The sequence below is a fragment of the Macrobrachium nipponense genome, chromosome 27, assembly GCF_015104395.2.
Source record: "Macrobrachium nipponense isolate FS-2020 chromosome 27, ASM1510439v2, whole genome shotgun sequence".
Lineage (NCBI taxonomy): Eukaryota > Metazoa > Arthropoda > Malacostraca > Decapoda > Palaemonidae > Macrobrachium > Macrobrachium nipponense.
The window spans coordinates 385201-400953 of NC_087216.1; the positions used below are offsets into that span (position 1 = coordinate 385201).

At 38.0% G+C, this 15753-nt stretch overlaps 1 protein-coding gene and 1 long non-coding RNA gene across 3 annotated transcripts in view; one reads left to right on the plus strand and one right to left on the minus strand.

Moving 5' to 3' along the window:
• LOC135200754 (urocanate hydratase-like) overlaps positions 1–15753 on the plus strand; it is a 55295-nt gene that overhangs the window by 28346 nt on the left and 11196 nt on the right. The gene's annotated exons all lie outside the window — the stretch shown is intronic.
• On the minus strand, positions 1771–15519 carry LOC135200756 (uncharacterized). Of its 2 annotated transcripts, none has more exons than XR_010311350.1 (2): positions 15229–15519; positions 1771–3125 (listed from the first exon to the last, which is right to left on the minus strand). It is a non-coding gene; the product is annotated as an uncharacterized LOC135200756 (long non-coding RNA). The 2 variants fall into 2 exon arrangements; XR_010311349.1 differs by lacking the exon at positions 15229–15519 and adding an exon at positions 9285–9583.

The window sequence follows — 15753 nt, forward strand, 5'->3', positions numbered from 1 at the left end:
TAAGTTGGTTTGGGGGGTGAGGGCGCTAGCACCGTGACCATAAAGCTCTTCTATATTTGGGTATTTATATACTTTAATTTGGTTGCTTTTGGGTTATCTCCAGCTGGTACCAGAGGTGAAGGCATTCACTCATTTATTTATTCTTAGAGTTTTATGCCAGGAGTGCATGTGTATGTAATATATACGTGCTTATATACACATGCGTGTATTTAAGTGTGTCTGTCTGTACACATGCATAAACATATACATACATATATATATTTATACATACATACACACATACATATATACATATATATATATATATATATATATATATATATATATAATATATATATATATTCTACATAAGAAAAAACAAGGATGCACAGTTACGTTTATTTTGAAGACACCAAAATATAACTCATAATTACAAAAAAATAACATTTTGGCAAAACAAATCAAAATGGAAAAATAGCTCATTGAACGTAGTATGCAATCACATTATTATATAAATGACAGTGTTACGATTGTAATTAAAATACATAGGAAAATTTGATACTAGATGGTTTACTATAATAACAATGATTCAACTGTATAAAAATAGAATCTGTTTTTCTATCAACAACTATATTAACAGAATATTTTTTATGGGATTACCTTTGGGGCGAGTTTAGCACAAGCCCGTTCGGGATGACCGTAAAAAACATAGACAAAAGACTGTATATAAATATCATGAAGATAATAACCCCCCTTGAGAAATATTAGTCGTAGATAACGATCCCCCGAAAACCCTTGGGGTCCACTATCTGAGAAAGCTCCCATTGATCTGTCATATGATGAGAAGGGAAAATTCTGGAGCAGATATTCGGAAGGACAAAGTTTTTCCTTTCTGGAAAATGTCGCACAGACGGAAAGGACGACGTACGTGTTTGTGTTGGTCTAAATCACAGTTGCATCAAGAATTGGCACAAAAGAGACGTGTCCGTCTTGTGAAGGCATCCAGCTGTCGATCTCTGTCGCACTGCTGTTGCCGAGTCTTTGTCTTTCGTGAAAGCATCAGGGAAAGAGGGCAGCCTCTCCTTTCCGAGTCAGTGGAAGTATACAAGTAACCGAGGGTGACTGCTCTCATATGGCTTCCCAGATTAGCCGTTGTGGATATTGACGTCTTGCAGCATGTGTACGTATGATATATATATATATATATATATATATATATATATATATATATATATATATATGTATATGTGTGTGTGTGTGTATGTCACACAAACACTGTTGTAGGTTCTGACCGGTGTGGTCTTTATTGCTAACTAAGCCATCTGAAGGTGGCCTAGTAATAGAATCGACACCTGTCGAGATTATCAACTGTATTTCATTTTTTCCTTGTGGTGTTTGATATAAAAACCCACGTGTAAGTGATTACAAGCATGTATATATGTATACACACACACACACACACACACACACACACACACACACATATATATATATATATATATATATATATATATATATATAGATATATATATATATATTATCTTTGGAAACACCAGCTACTGTATGTAGTACATATATGGGCAAAATTACTCGCAGCTTCTTTATTTATTTTTTTTTTTGCCAACCTGTGGTTACAATCAGTTTAGTTAGAGATCATGAAGTAGTTGATTTTTATTAAATCGTCGCACGATTGTTATATTTAGGTAAATCTTATGTTGAGTGATGAAATGAGGCTTGATATAGGTCAATTTTGCACATGATTTTATTTTTGTATGGATTGTTGAGGAGAGAGAGAGAGAGAGAGAGAGAGAGAGAGAGAGAGAGAGAGAGAGAGAGAGAGAGAGAGAGAATAACCTTCATTAAAACTGCTAGATATACGCAGTTATTTTTGCGCAAATGTAACTGATTTACGTTAAACAGAAGATTTATGTCATATTTAGAAAAACGTATTAACCCAGGTTTTTAAAATTTCCACCTAAATTCGAAAATGTCCTGTAGACTTAAGTTCTCCCTTTGTATGAAATGTAGCCTGTTGTCCTAGACTGTTGTCCTAGGCGCCCAGCATATCACAAATAATTATTTGTATTCTGTGTCGCTTTGACGAAAGAGTGTACGTACAGTATTTTGCGATTGCCGTCTAATTTCGATAAAAAAAAAGGGTTCCCGTTGGGTGGTCAAGAACCCGAAGCGACTGTAGGAGTCTTAAAGCAAAACAGTTTGAATCTTGTATCCAGACGAACAAATATTTCCCTTTGATGATGATGGTTCACAACCTGACACACACAAGACAACATGCGTGGCTCGGAATGTCATCGGAAGCTCCTTCCTTCGCCGAAGAGAAGAGATGAGGTTAAGGGCAAGAAACGGCCCCGTTTATAATGCCTTGGCCTGCCACCTCGGTGGCCGCGAATTCAATTCTCGGGCATTCCATCGAGGTGTGAGAGATGTGTATTTCTGGTGATAGAAGTTCACTCTCGACGTGGTTCGGAAGTCACGTAAAAACGTTGGTCCCGTTGCTGAAGAACCACTGGTTCCATGCAACGGAAAAACACCCTATACAAACAAACAAACAAACGTTTATAATGCCTCGCCAAGCTAAGAAACCAAACGTATTCTGGGAAGAAACGCGGTCAAGCGAATGATCTTCCCTGCTCGGTGTGCTGTCAACAGCTCATTGCGTCGACGATATATGCAGGAACACTCCGTTCAACCTTCATTGTTGATAGTGTTCGCCGAAATAAGAAATCATACATTTTTTTTCATATTTTTCCCCCCTTTTTTTTAGCCCGATTTTTGTTTGACGTTGAATTTCATCATGGTTCGGAGTGCCGCTTTCAGGGCTCGCTCTGCTTCAGCTTCATGGTGGCAATGGCCTCTGAATAGGATGGTAGACCGTCCTCTTCATTTTGGTCTGCGATATCTTGCCTGTGGCAGGAAGAGGACGGGCTGAAGGCGAACTCGCTGCACGGGTTGACGTATAGCGTCGGTTCGATCTGCGGTGACGACGTAGTGAGAGGTGAAGTATGGAGGGTACCAGGGGGCGATAAGGCACTCTTGCAGGGGTACAGTTGCTCGTATTTGGGAGGCTCCCCCCCGGGGGAGATGATCTCGTACGGGGAGTGGACGTCTTCCGGCTCTTCTGGGTCCTGAAAGATAACAAATTAAACTGTTAATATTATCCCCGAAATACAAGTTTCTGGAACTGCTACGTGATTCGTTAATGATGAAGACTTCGTTCACTGCCGAGTGTTGCAGTGTTATTCTTTAGCTGTTGGCATTTAGTAATGAGTCTCAGGTAGAAATTCTGTCTCACACTTTGGTCAACATGAATAAAGATATAGTACTAGATATTAGCGCTAACACACTCAAGCATGCTTGCAACCACATGAACGAACATTACATAAATGTCGAGGAATAGATATTTCTAGGTGCCTTAAACCTTACTGAGAGAGTCAAGTGCCTGCTGGATTATTATATATAAAAAAGCGTTAGAATTAAAAAAAAGGAAGTGACTACACAACTATGACGTTAACCGTTATATGAGACTTGAAAAATTGTAAAACAGGTCAGAAATATTCATACGAGATGGATGTTAAATATATGTATTTCTAAAGTGTGGATAGATTTGTGGCAAAAAAAATTCTTATAAAGATTATCCTTTTTTTCAAGTCAAAATTATTAAAGCAAAAATAATTTTTCTCCGTCTTCGATATCTGCAGATGTTGCAACACCACTTTGTAAAATCGGTCTGGGTCCCTCGACATTTTTCTGAATATATGAAAGAGTCGTCCAGATCCAAAATGTACAGCTCTGGTGGCTTGGGTTGAAGCTTCTGACCGCTCACCTGCTACAAGTTTCACGCAACAAAGCACAGCTCAGCAAGTATCTTCCAGGAGGTTTACTTGGTGTAATCCGAATAGTGATAAAGTTTTATTTGTTTTTCTTCTCATTTTTCTGTTGTGAGATTAGAAGGTTTCTTTACATACTTCGGTTAATCTGCACCATGCTTTGCAGAGGTTAGTTAGTGACCAAAGGCCATCGACTTGACCATTGTTGTCAGGATTTTTTCCAGTGTATGAAGTTTGTTCAAGTTCAACATCTCTCTATCTGTTCCATGAAGTGAACGAGCTATTAATTCACATCCAAAATATCTACAGAAAGGAACGTTCATGCAAGGAAAAGTACCAAAGATGAAATAAGAATAAAACTGGTGCCCTCAGCAAATCCAAAGACATTATCTTTACAACATGAAGGCTACAATAATTAGTAGTGCCTATTCACATAAGATAGTCTGAATTGAAAGGTTCCTACATTCTGTTGAGAAAGGTGCCATTCTTCATATTCAAGTGATAACAAACTCCCCTGTTAAAAAAAAGCGTGGTAAGTGATACAAGAAATAAAAAGGGTATGAGAAATCCACTGTCTTGTTTGGGGGCGGGTGGGGTTTCTTATCTGTACAGGTTAATGATCTCGTGTCTAGACCTAGTGAGAGACTGCGTTGTCATGTTGGCCTCATGGCAATTTTCAACAAAACATTAAATATAGCTTGTGTTTCCGCTTACTCGGGGAGTAAGCCTACAAACTACTTTGTTGTTGCTGTTGTTGTGGGGGCAGGGGCTAGGAAAGGTCTAAACAGGTGTTTCGCGTTGAGTTAAAGATACAGGGATTTTAGGATAGGATATTTAGAATTTATTTATTAGAATGAAAATGTAAAAAATGAATAATGTGCATATGAAACAGCACAGAAAAATTATTTCTAATAAAATATATCTTATTTTTTTCATTTTCTTTTATACAAACGGGCTATCTGTCAAGAGATTTTAGCACGTTTTAATTTATTTGATGTACTGAATTTAGAGGCTATATTTCTGTTCAGTTATTTTGTGTTTCATGAACGTGTGTTTGTGACCTTTTCATTAGATCCTTGTTAATATGAGCAGTACTAATTATGAGTATTATAATTACGAAGACCACTTCACGTTAAGTTAGGAATATAATGTTTGCAACTTATGCACCAGTGGAAAATCTTGTTTTCTTTATTTTCCCGTGTGATTATTTTTGTATCACATATGACACTGCAGAACACAGATTATCCTTTTAGTCAGTTCTAAACTTGAAAGGAGGAAGATATTATCTTATCGGGATATCGATATGTAAAATAAGTATAGAACAAAGCAAAAGCTGCTGGCGAGCCTTCATCATCATCTGCCTGGTCACTGCCCTTGTGAGCGCCTCAGTGACGTGGTCGGTATTGTGTTGACCTACCACCTCGGTGGCCGCGAGTTCGATTCTCGGGCATTCCATTGAGGGGTTAGAGGTGTGTATTTCTGGTGATAGAAGTTCAGTCTCGACGTGGTTCGGAGGTCACGTACAGCCGTTGGTCCCGTTGCTGAATAAACACTGGTTCCATGCAACGTAAAAACACCATACAAACAAACAAATAAACAAACCCTTGTGGGACTTTGCAGAATCGTTCTGTGTGGCTTTTAAAATCTCAAAAGCATTTGATAATGTCTGCCATCAGGCTTTTGTTTTTGCCAAATTTCTTGCTTGTGACTTTGACTAACGTAAGTTTTATCTCTAAATTTGCTTTCACTGTTTGACATTTTGCTTTCACTGTTTGACATCTGATACTGCTGGCACCACATTTGCTCCCCATTCCCTCTTTATCCATGATTTTATTTTTTGGTGAGCAGCCAGACCTGAAAATTTCGTCTTCATCCATCCTCGAGCTCTTTTCTGGCGATCACATTCAATCTCGAAATATCTTGACGCTGATTTTGGGTTCTTATCTGAACTGTGGGTACAATACCGCAGTCAAATTCGGTACTTATGAACTACGTACCTATTCCCCTTTCTTCTTCTGTCTCGGGTGAATTCAAGATTGTTTCAATGAACATTGATTTATACACCTAACTTTTGTGAGTTCAAGTTTGCCCCGAGCTCTTTTTAATTCAGATGGATAAGTGGCCTCTAAAAGTGGGAGTCGCTTTCCTAGAACGTTGCTTTTGTGATTGTTTTACGGAATCCTATTTCTCCCTCCTCGAAGAGACTCGAAACAGCTTCCTTGAGGTGGCTCTCTCTCTCTCTCTCTCTCTCTCTCTCTCTCTCTCACACACATTTCCTTGATATACTGGTTTGGTCAATGCTCCGGTAAGCTCAAGGTAGTCTTGTAACACCCTTTAGGCCACACTTCCCTTCATTTACTGGATAGAAATCATCAGTAATCATTGGATTGCAAGGTTCAGTGACTTTTCCTTTCCCTCCGCTGCCGAGATATGGATTTCTCATCCTGCTTATGTTTTCCCTGATTCCTATAAACGTTTTTTCTTTCAAGCCTGTCGTTCCCTTCGTGGTGGTCCCTACCCCTTTACCTGGCTTGTGTGTGTGTGTGTATGTGTTTTTTATATTTATTACAAGGCATAAAGGGGCACTACTTGCCGGCCCCTTTACATAGTACCTTTGCCTTTTGTTTATTTATTGATTTTTTTTTATTTTAGAAAATTTGACTAAGCTTTCCTGTTGGACTACTAATTTCATTGCAATTTTATGATATAGGTCGTAAATGCTTATCACGTTTTAATTGTGATTATATATTTATAACGTTCATAAACCTATAAAAGCCAATCTAACTTTCATAATGATACATTGTTTATATACAGAGACAATCACCTCTTTAATCAGCGCTGATTAGATAACGGAGGTATCGTATCTAGTTTTCGATTCGAATTCAAAGTAATAACAAATCGAGCTCGAAGTCATCCTGCCGAATGGAAAATGCATTTTTAATAAAAAAAAAAAAAAAACTTCCATTGTTAAGATACAATTCAGTTCTTTTTTGTAAATAGATAATGAGAAATTCACATGTGACGTTAGTGGCAACAGTTTTCAGTTTTCTGTTACAGAAAACTTTGGAATGGCTTTGTCTGTCTGTCCGCACTTTTTCTGTCCGCCCTCAGATCTTAAAACTGCTGAGGCTAGAGGGCTGCAAATAGGTATGCTGATCATCCACTATCCAATTATCAAACATTCCAACTTACAGCCTGTTAGCCACGGTAGTTTTTATTTTATTTAAGGTTAAAGTTAACCATGATCGTGCGTCTGGCACCGCTATTGGTGCCAATAACTCAGGCCACGGCTGGCCGTGGCGGAAAATTTCATACGCTGCACAGAAAAGTCGAATGCGCCGAAGAAACATCGGCGCATTTTTACTTATTTTTATTAATTATTTGTTAAGTTCTCGTCATGCAAGAAAGGCGAATAAAGAGTGGGCGGATATAGGTATATAAATAGATAACAATGAGAAATATATTGAATAAAATTCGATTCTTGAGTGGTGTTAGGAAAAGAACGCGAAAAAAATTGCTTAATGAATCTGACGCTGAGTTATGGAGAGAGGGATTTTTTTTAGGTCCAAATAGTTGTCTGGGTTGTTTCAGGTAATCGCGAATGTCACGATACTAATATTGTTTTCCTTGTTTAACTTAAGTTCGTCTTTTTCCTGTCTTGCTTTATTCATAACGTTCTATCCACGGAATCCTGCGAGTCAAACTGGTCGTCATTTGGCTTAAATAATAATAATAGTCACTGAGAAAAACTCTGTATCACGAGAGTTCATAAAATGTTCTGAAAGGTCCACAATAATATAAACGTCAAAAGTTCGTGTAAAATTCTATAACTATCCACGAAATCTTGCGAGTCAAACTAATCGCCATTTGGTTTAAATAATATTAATAGTAATTTGGAAAAACTCTGTATCACGAGAGTTCATAAAATGTTCTGAAAGGTCCACAATAATATAAACGTCAAAAGTTCGTGTAAAACCTTATAAAAAAACTTTACAATAGCTTTCGAACCCTTTTCTGGCGTTATCTTCAGTCCTAATGGCTATGTTTACGATAAAATTACCCATTTGGACTGAAGATGAACCCAGAGAAGGGTTCGAAAGCTAAAGTTTTTTTGATAAGGTTTCACGCGAACTTTTAATGTTTATCGTTGGACGGGTGGTTTTCCTGCTCGCCTACCAATCTGGTGGTCCGAAGTTCGAGTCTCCGCTCGGCCAACGCGGAATCGGAGGAATTTATTTCTGGTGATAGGAATTCATTTCTCGACATAATGGGTTTCGGGTCCCACAATAAGGTGTAGGTCCCGTTGCTACGAAACCAATTGGTTCCTAGCCACGTAAAAAAATATCTAATCCTTTGGGCCAGCCCTAGGAGAGCTGCTAATCAGCTCAGTGGTCTGGTTAAACTAACGTTGATATTGTTGTGGACCTGTTAGAACAATATTGGTAATGGAGAAACAAATCTACAGTTATGGATAATGTACTTATATTTAAAGGTAAATCTGTACAGAGAGCTTTTGGGAATTTGTTCGATTCTCCTTTTCAGTCTCGAATTTGAAAAGGCCCGAAAACTCTATAATAGAGTTGTCTTTAAATGTAAGTACATACATAACGGTGGATTTCTTCCTCTATTCCAAGACTCGTGCTACTATGAGTATTTTTTTATGATAAAAATAGTGATGATGAAGGTTTTTTTTAAGTCAATACTGTCGTACTTTTGTTAAATAAGTAAAAGTTATAGATTCTGAATATTGACAAACACACTGTCACTTTTTTTTGTTTTGTTATTTGGACAACATCGTAGCATAAGTCCGAAACACTTATGTCTTTGCACCGATATCTAAAGTGTAGGGCGAACCTTAAGCCAAACACTTTGTAAGTCCATGCTTTCAGAGGTCTTCATCCATAACTCTGGCAATGGCAAAGGAAGCGGCATTGCTGGGAGGATACTTACCTCCGCCCACACCAGTCATCGAAAGCATAGATCCGGCAAACTGCCCGGATCTGAATGAAATCTCACATGGACCGCGACTAATACAGAAAACTCGATTGCGCCGAGAAACTTCGGGGCATTTTTTATTTGTTTATTTTTTCAATTATGTCTGTTCTTCAGACGAACTGATCTGAGATTTGTGAAGGCCGTGACAATCCATAAGGGAAATCGCTCCTGACTTTGATTCTGGATGCGCATTCATCCCCAAATCTATTCAGCTCTGTCTTGGGTCAAACTCATCAACGCATCACTGTGTTTGGGACATGCGGTGGACCAACCGACAAGCAGCCGAAAATTGTACAAATCGTGCATCAAATAAACAACGTTGAATGAATGCGTCACCGCCTTTCAGATCCGATGTCGAAGGAAGCAACGAAGCATCACTCTTACCAAGCTTAAAAAAAAAATGTGGAGACAGAACCTCTGAAATAACAAAACCGTGAAAATATGGTGGTTTTGTGGCCTCACCTCTCGCCCGGCGTGACGGTCTCGCCGAAATTTGATCGCCAGAGCTAAGAAGGAACATCCACAGGTCACGAAGAGTAACGCTAACGCGATCGATCCCTCATGTAGCGCGGTCTTGTAAACGAGAAACACCACAGCCATGACGGTGGGCGCCATGCCGACCGAGAAGAGGAGGAGGAGTTCGGCGTAGATGTTCATTTCTTTCCCGTGGAGTGAGAGGGAAGGTGGACAGTGACCCAGAGACCTCGCGGGTGATACTGATTGTTGTTGGCCCGGTTCACGAAATGTGCGCGGATGGTGTCGGCGGTACTACTCGCTCGCCCCTTTAGGTGCGTCAATTTCGCCCGGGCTGGGTACTGATAAAACAGATAAAAAAAGTCGGGATAATACTTATCACGATTCCACCAATTTCTCGGAGAGTTCATGATTCATGTGTATGTGATTACACGTATATTTAAAAGATTGTTATCGTTCATAGACCCAAGATTGGGCCAATTGGTCTCACGAAGGAAAAGAACACATAGTGTTCCATTTTGTACCTGGGAGTCACGTTTAAAGGACATGTGGAAACTATCATGCCCCTGTGGCAGTTTTATCTCCATGTTCATCGTCCGAGGAAAGATAAACGCAAAACATGAGATTACGTGCTCCATTATTCCCCTGGGATAAGTGGACAAGTCTTGTGTCAGTAACGGGAAAGGGAAAGAACTGTCTCATATCACAAATAAGTCAACAAGACATAAATGTTCTTGTCTGAGCCCTTGCCCTTCAAGAATGATAACAGAAGCAGATGCGTGAGTGTGCAAGTTGCAAGAGAGCGAGAACAGTGGCCGGTAATAAAGTCACAGGGAAAAAAAGTTACAGAAAAAAGTGACAATTTTGTCTAGGAAAAAATGACGCAGGAAAAAAGCCACATTAATTTTTGGTGGCCAGTAATGTAGTCACAGGGAAAAGTTCACAATATTTTTTGGAGGGATCATCATCTGAATGCTATTTACAGTCTTTTGTTTATGTTTTTACGGTCATCCCAACGGGCTTGCAGAAAACACGCCGCAAAGGTGGATACATGCTATACTCTGTTTTTTTCCATCTGTCTGTCCATCCGCCTGTGGTGGTCGCGCATGGCAACACTGCGTCCCGTGCTTAAATAGTTACGTTATGTCTAAATTTTAGGTAAATAAAAGGATATCTGGGTGTACATTTGCAACTGGAAAGTGTTTTAATAATTTACTGTATGCGAATTACACCGTTAATATCCGAAATAGGATATTATATAAACCCCGGGACGCAGTGTTGCCATGCGCAAACACCATAGGCGGATGGACAGATGGAAAAAAACAGAGTATAGGTTAAAAAATAAAAAAAGAGAGAAAATACCCAACAAGCTTGTAGTAAACGGCTGCAAAGGTGGATTCGTACCGGGTTAAAAATCTTTTGGGGTAAGGCTTGGGTCACTATTTAGGAAAGATTTATGTGTTTTTTTTTACCTGTTACTCCTTTTTTGTTTGTTTTTTTACCTGCGACTTTTTATTTATTTATTTTTTTTACCAGAATTCGCGAGAGCATGTGGGAGTTGTTAAAGCACATACGAGAACGACTTATTGAAGGTGTGAAATTCGGACGCGTTGCGAATCCAGTTCAAAAACGGCTTTTAATTTGTATAACTTTCTGAGTAATCATTTATTGAATTATATTAAATACAATGAATTAATTTAGATGCTATGTAAGATTTATATCTTTTTAAGTTATTTAATAACGTAGACTACCGCATCTCAAAATTTTTTCAAAGTAGATGAATGATATAGATTTACGTGTATTACAACTCTCATTACTGTGCAGGCGGATACATTGCATTTAGGCTTTATACGTAAAGGGTTAGATATTATCCACGGGACGAGTAATGAGAATGATAATAAAATCTATTCAGGACACTTTTATAAAATTGTTTAAAGAGCATGTTATTTTAAGTCCATATAATATATTTAAGGCAAGCTCAAGAATAAGAAGTACAAGATCTGGGTAGTTTATAAGAATGTATGATTGAAGTCGAATGGGTCTTTCTTGTTTGTCTGTTTGTCCGCCCTGGGTGGGAGCTGGGTAGGTAGGGGATTAGGAGAGTTAGGGAGACATAACACATCTATCCTCCCCCTGCAAAACTGTTTGTCCGGATAGGTGGGGGATCGGGTTCTAGCACAGCGTCGGTTGAGGTGTTTGGTTGTCCGTAAACCAAAATACCGAGTAGATTGAGAGCCGGTGCCAGGACGCCAGAGGAAAGATACAGGATGTGAACAGGCTGGCAGCCAATTATTAGAAAAATGAATTGAAAGCCGTTTGAGTGAGTCACTGATAAGAATAGAGCTGTTGTTGCTTTCAGATATCACAGACGAAGATATTTCTTAACGTTTCAGGTTAACGTCATATATTACTGACGGTGACATCGTTATATGATAGATTTTTCTTCAAAGAGTTTTCCTGCCTTCGATGTGCGCACGTGCAAAACCCACTTTAAAACATCAAATTATAAGTGTACTTGTATTGTGTCAGTGAAAAAAAATAATAATAAGAAAGTAAAAATAAACAAATCTTAATAAACATAAAAATAATAAAGATATAAATAAAATTGATAAAATTATGATTATACAAATTCAAAATAAAATAATAAAATTGATAAAATAATAATTATACAAATTCAAAATAAAATAATAAAATTAAAATAAAATAAAAACGAAAGCAATACTAGGAGAGCACAATAATAAAAAAAATGAAGATGAAAAAAAATGGGTGCCTATGCCATTGTGCAAAAAGGGTAAATTAATTGAGAAGAATGTTAAAGGAATACGGGAGCGGGAACTTACTAAGGGGACCATGATCGTTGGGACAATAGTGCCAAGCGGCAGGAGAGGCCGTATTCCTCGGATAATAGGGTCAGCTGGTGGGATTCTCTTTGGTAAATAGTCTGAAGTGTAGCGTTTGTGTTACGGGGAAGTTGTAAGTGAAGCCGTGTCATTAGAGAAACGTTATGAAAGTGTAATTATTGTAGAAACGGCGTCATGAGAAGCATTCCTTTTGTGGGGATTTATGGAAGCTGGATTGTTGTTCAGACAGTCAAAACCGAAGCATATTGCTTGAAAATATGTCAAGAAAACGGGACTAAAAGTCTCAAATCGAGAATAGAAACTTCCACACAGGGAGAGGGCATTCTTGGATATCACAAGCAGTTTAAACCTTTCGAATATCAGGCTTATCGAGGTGCATTTCACGTAATCAAACCATCATAAAACACTCTTATCCATCTTTTCGCTTTCACCAACCGTTCCTCGCCCTTTCAATTCTTATGCCTCACACTCCGTAAATAGTCTATACTAATTATAGTTCCTCGTTGGACGAGCGGTTTTCGAGCTCGGCTACCAATCCGATGGTCCAACGTTCGATTCTCGGCTCGGCCAACGCGGACTCAGAGGAATTTATTTCTGGTGATAGAAATTCATTTCTCGATATAATGTGGTTCGGATTCCACAATAAGCCGTAGGTCCCGTTGCTAGGTGACTAATTGGTTCCTAGCCACGTAAAACATATCTAATCTGCTCAGTGGTCTGGTAAAACTAAGATATACTTAACTTTAGTTCATCCCAAAGGCTTCAACATCTTCACTTTGCTTTCATAGAGGCAAATTGGCTCGATATTCTCCTCGCAAATTATCTCCTTGTTTCCATACTCTCCCAAACACCTGTAGGAATCAAACCCTTCCATTCTGTCGCCATTCATTGCTCTGTCTTCCTGGTTTCTAAATACTATCATGGCCCTACTCATGTTCACATCTGCTCTCAGCCTTTGCCTCTTGCAGACATCTTAAACATAGTTTAATATATTTAAATTCATATGAATATATATATATATATATATATATATATATTATATATATATTCGTGATTCAGTTATGAATATATGTATACATACGCAAACACAATATATGCATACATAATTGCCGTGCACAGTGGCGGATCTACGTAGAAATATTTCATTGTGGGACCACTTAGGATTATCATGTACACATCCAGTACATATTTATCAATATTTATTAATGTTTGCACTTACGCACACATATACACACAGTAGTAGTGGTTGTTGTTGTTGAAATGATCATTAACTAAGCAAATTTTTGCTGCTAATAATGATTTATTGACAGAAAGCAATGTTCTGTTATATCCATGGGAGGGAGGGGGGCGTGGAAGCCACTGGACCAGGTCCTCACCTTCAATCCGCCACTGGTCGTGCATAGATACACCATGTATAGAATATAGGCTATGTGAAATTAATAGAATGTAGATTATGTTAAATTTATTTGTTTTGTGTAATAATTAAATCATCAGTTTTTTATCAGTGCCTTCAAGGAGACAAAATTTCCTTTTGTTAAAAGAGGATAACATATTTCAAAAATATTGATATAATAGATTGTATATCATTTATCTGTTTGTATTCGTTTCTTAGGAGTGCCATGTGATAAGTCACTTATCTCACGAAAACCGCCGGTCACCATAACTCGTAGCTTCTTCTTTTCTTCCTGTTTAAGATTACGTATCGTCTCGGTGCAATTCCTTCTCGAAATCGTTCGGTTTAGTGGATTGTGATTTGGATAAGTCAGATCACCCAATTCTTGTGGGATCCATACGCTAGTTGGAATTGTAGTTGTGAATAGGATACTACTACTACTACTTCTACCACCACTACTTCCATTGTTATAATATTATTATTATTATTATTATTATTATTAATTATTATTATTATTATTATTATAATAATAATAATAATAATAATAATAATAATAATAATAATAATAATAATAATAATGATAAGGTAGAAGACCCTCTTTTATGCAAATGCTGTTAAAAAGAATGGCAGAATTAAGCGAGTGGATTTTTATATATATTGTTTTTTTTTTTTGTCCTTACAATTCGCTTCTCAGGCTCAGCGATGTTTCTGATTAACTGGCCATATTCATATTGGGAATTTTCAAAAAAAATATAAATGCTGAAGGTAATCTGTTATTATCATTAATCATTAGATGAAACCTATTCATATAGGACAAACTCACAGAGGCGGGGTTGGGGGTTGGGGTTGGGGGGGAGGGGGTGTTCGGTTATAAAAATGCAACCCTATTTATCGGCCGACATCCGAACTTATATATTTCATTTTAAAGCGCTATTACCGCCATTTTCTCGTTCTTAAAAGGGCAAAAGCATTTTTTTTTCAACGCGGAAACTTTGAAACTTTGGCATAAAAATATGCGTCTGACCTTTAGAAGTAGATTAAGGTCACTTATGGCTTTTAGACATCAATAATAATAAGAATGAACTAAGTAACCCCTGTAACGGGGCTATAATATTGAAGATGGATACGTAGCAGTACCCGAAAGTCTCTCCTTGTTCATTTTTAACCCTGTACATTAATATATTTTTAACACTACTGTGGCTTTTAAATGTCAACAACAACAACAACAATATTAATAATAATAATAGTATTAATAATAATAATAATAATAATAATAATAATAATAATAATAATAATAACTAATAATAATAATAATAATAATAATAATAATAATAATAATAAAATAATAATAATAATGAGGTAATAAAACTGAAATAACAAGGACAATTTTTATGTCCTTTGGAAACTTGATACATCAGCTACACGCTGATAAAAAAAGAAGATATGAAGAAGAATCGAGAAAATTCTATATATAAATTGAATGCCGCAGAAACAGCCATTATTTTCAATGCTACTACCCTTAGAGGTCTCCTCCCTAATGATAATAATAATAATAATAAAATAAAACAAGCACTAAAATTTCCCCATAGAGTGAAAATCTCTAATGTCACTGCGACAACAGGCACAGGTCACCCACATCAATCAAAACTCCCCAAAGGTCTTGAATCAAGAGCCTCACATGTACCGTCGTACGCAGCTGCTGATGGTAACGTCTCCACTGGCCTCTCGCCCTCCTCTCCTCTTCCAGAATTAGCGTCACAATGAAAATTGAAAAAGTGATCGTGAACACTAGAATGGACAGCAAGATAATTCCCGCCGTCACATCGTGCACTGAAACGAGCAGCGCGATGACCGTCGTGATGATCGTGAACAGAATGGCCAGAAAGACCATGTACGACCTCAACATCTTCTTCCAGAGAGCTAGAAAGCAGCGCGCTCACGGCTGCTGCCTTCTGTGTTCTCTTGACCAAAACAATGCCGGCACTAAGTGCTGGAACTTGGAGTCATGAGTTTTCCCGCTCCCGACCACCGCGGGGGGTTCCCACACAGCGCCAGACTAGACCTAAACGTACCATGTTCTCTCTCGGTGCTCAGCGTGACCTCCAAATCTGAGTGTTGCTTCCCGTGACGTTTTAGAGAGAGACCACATGTATGGGGGATTACGTTGATTTACGTGGTACAGTGTGTATAAAGTATGGGTAAT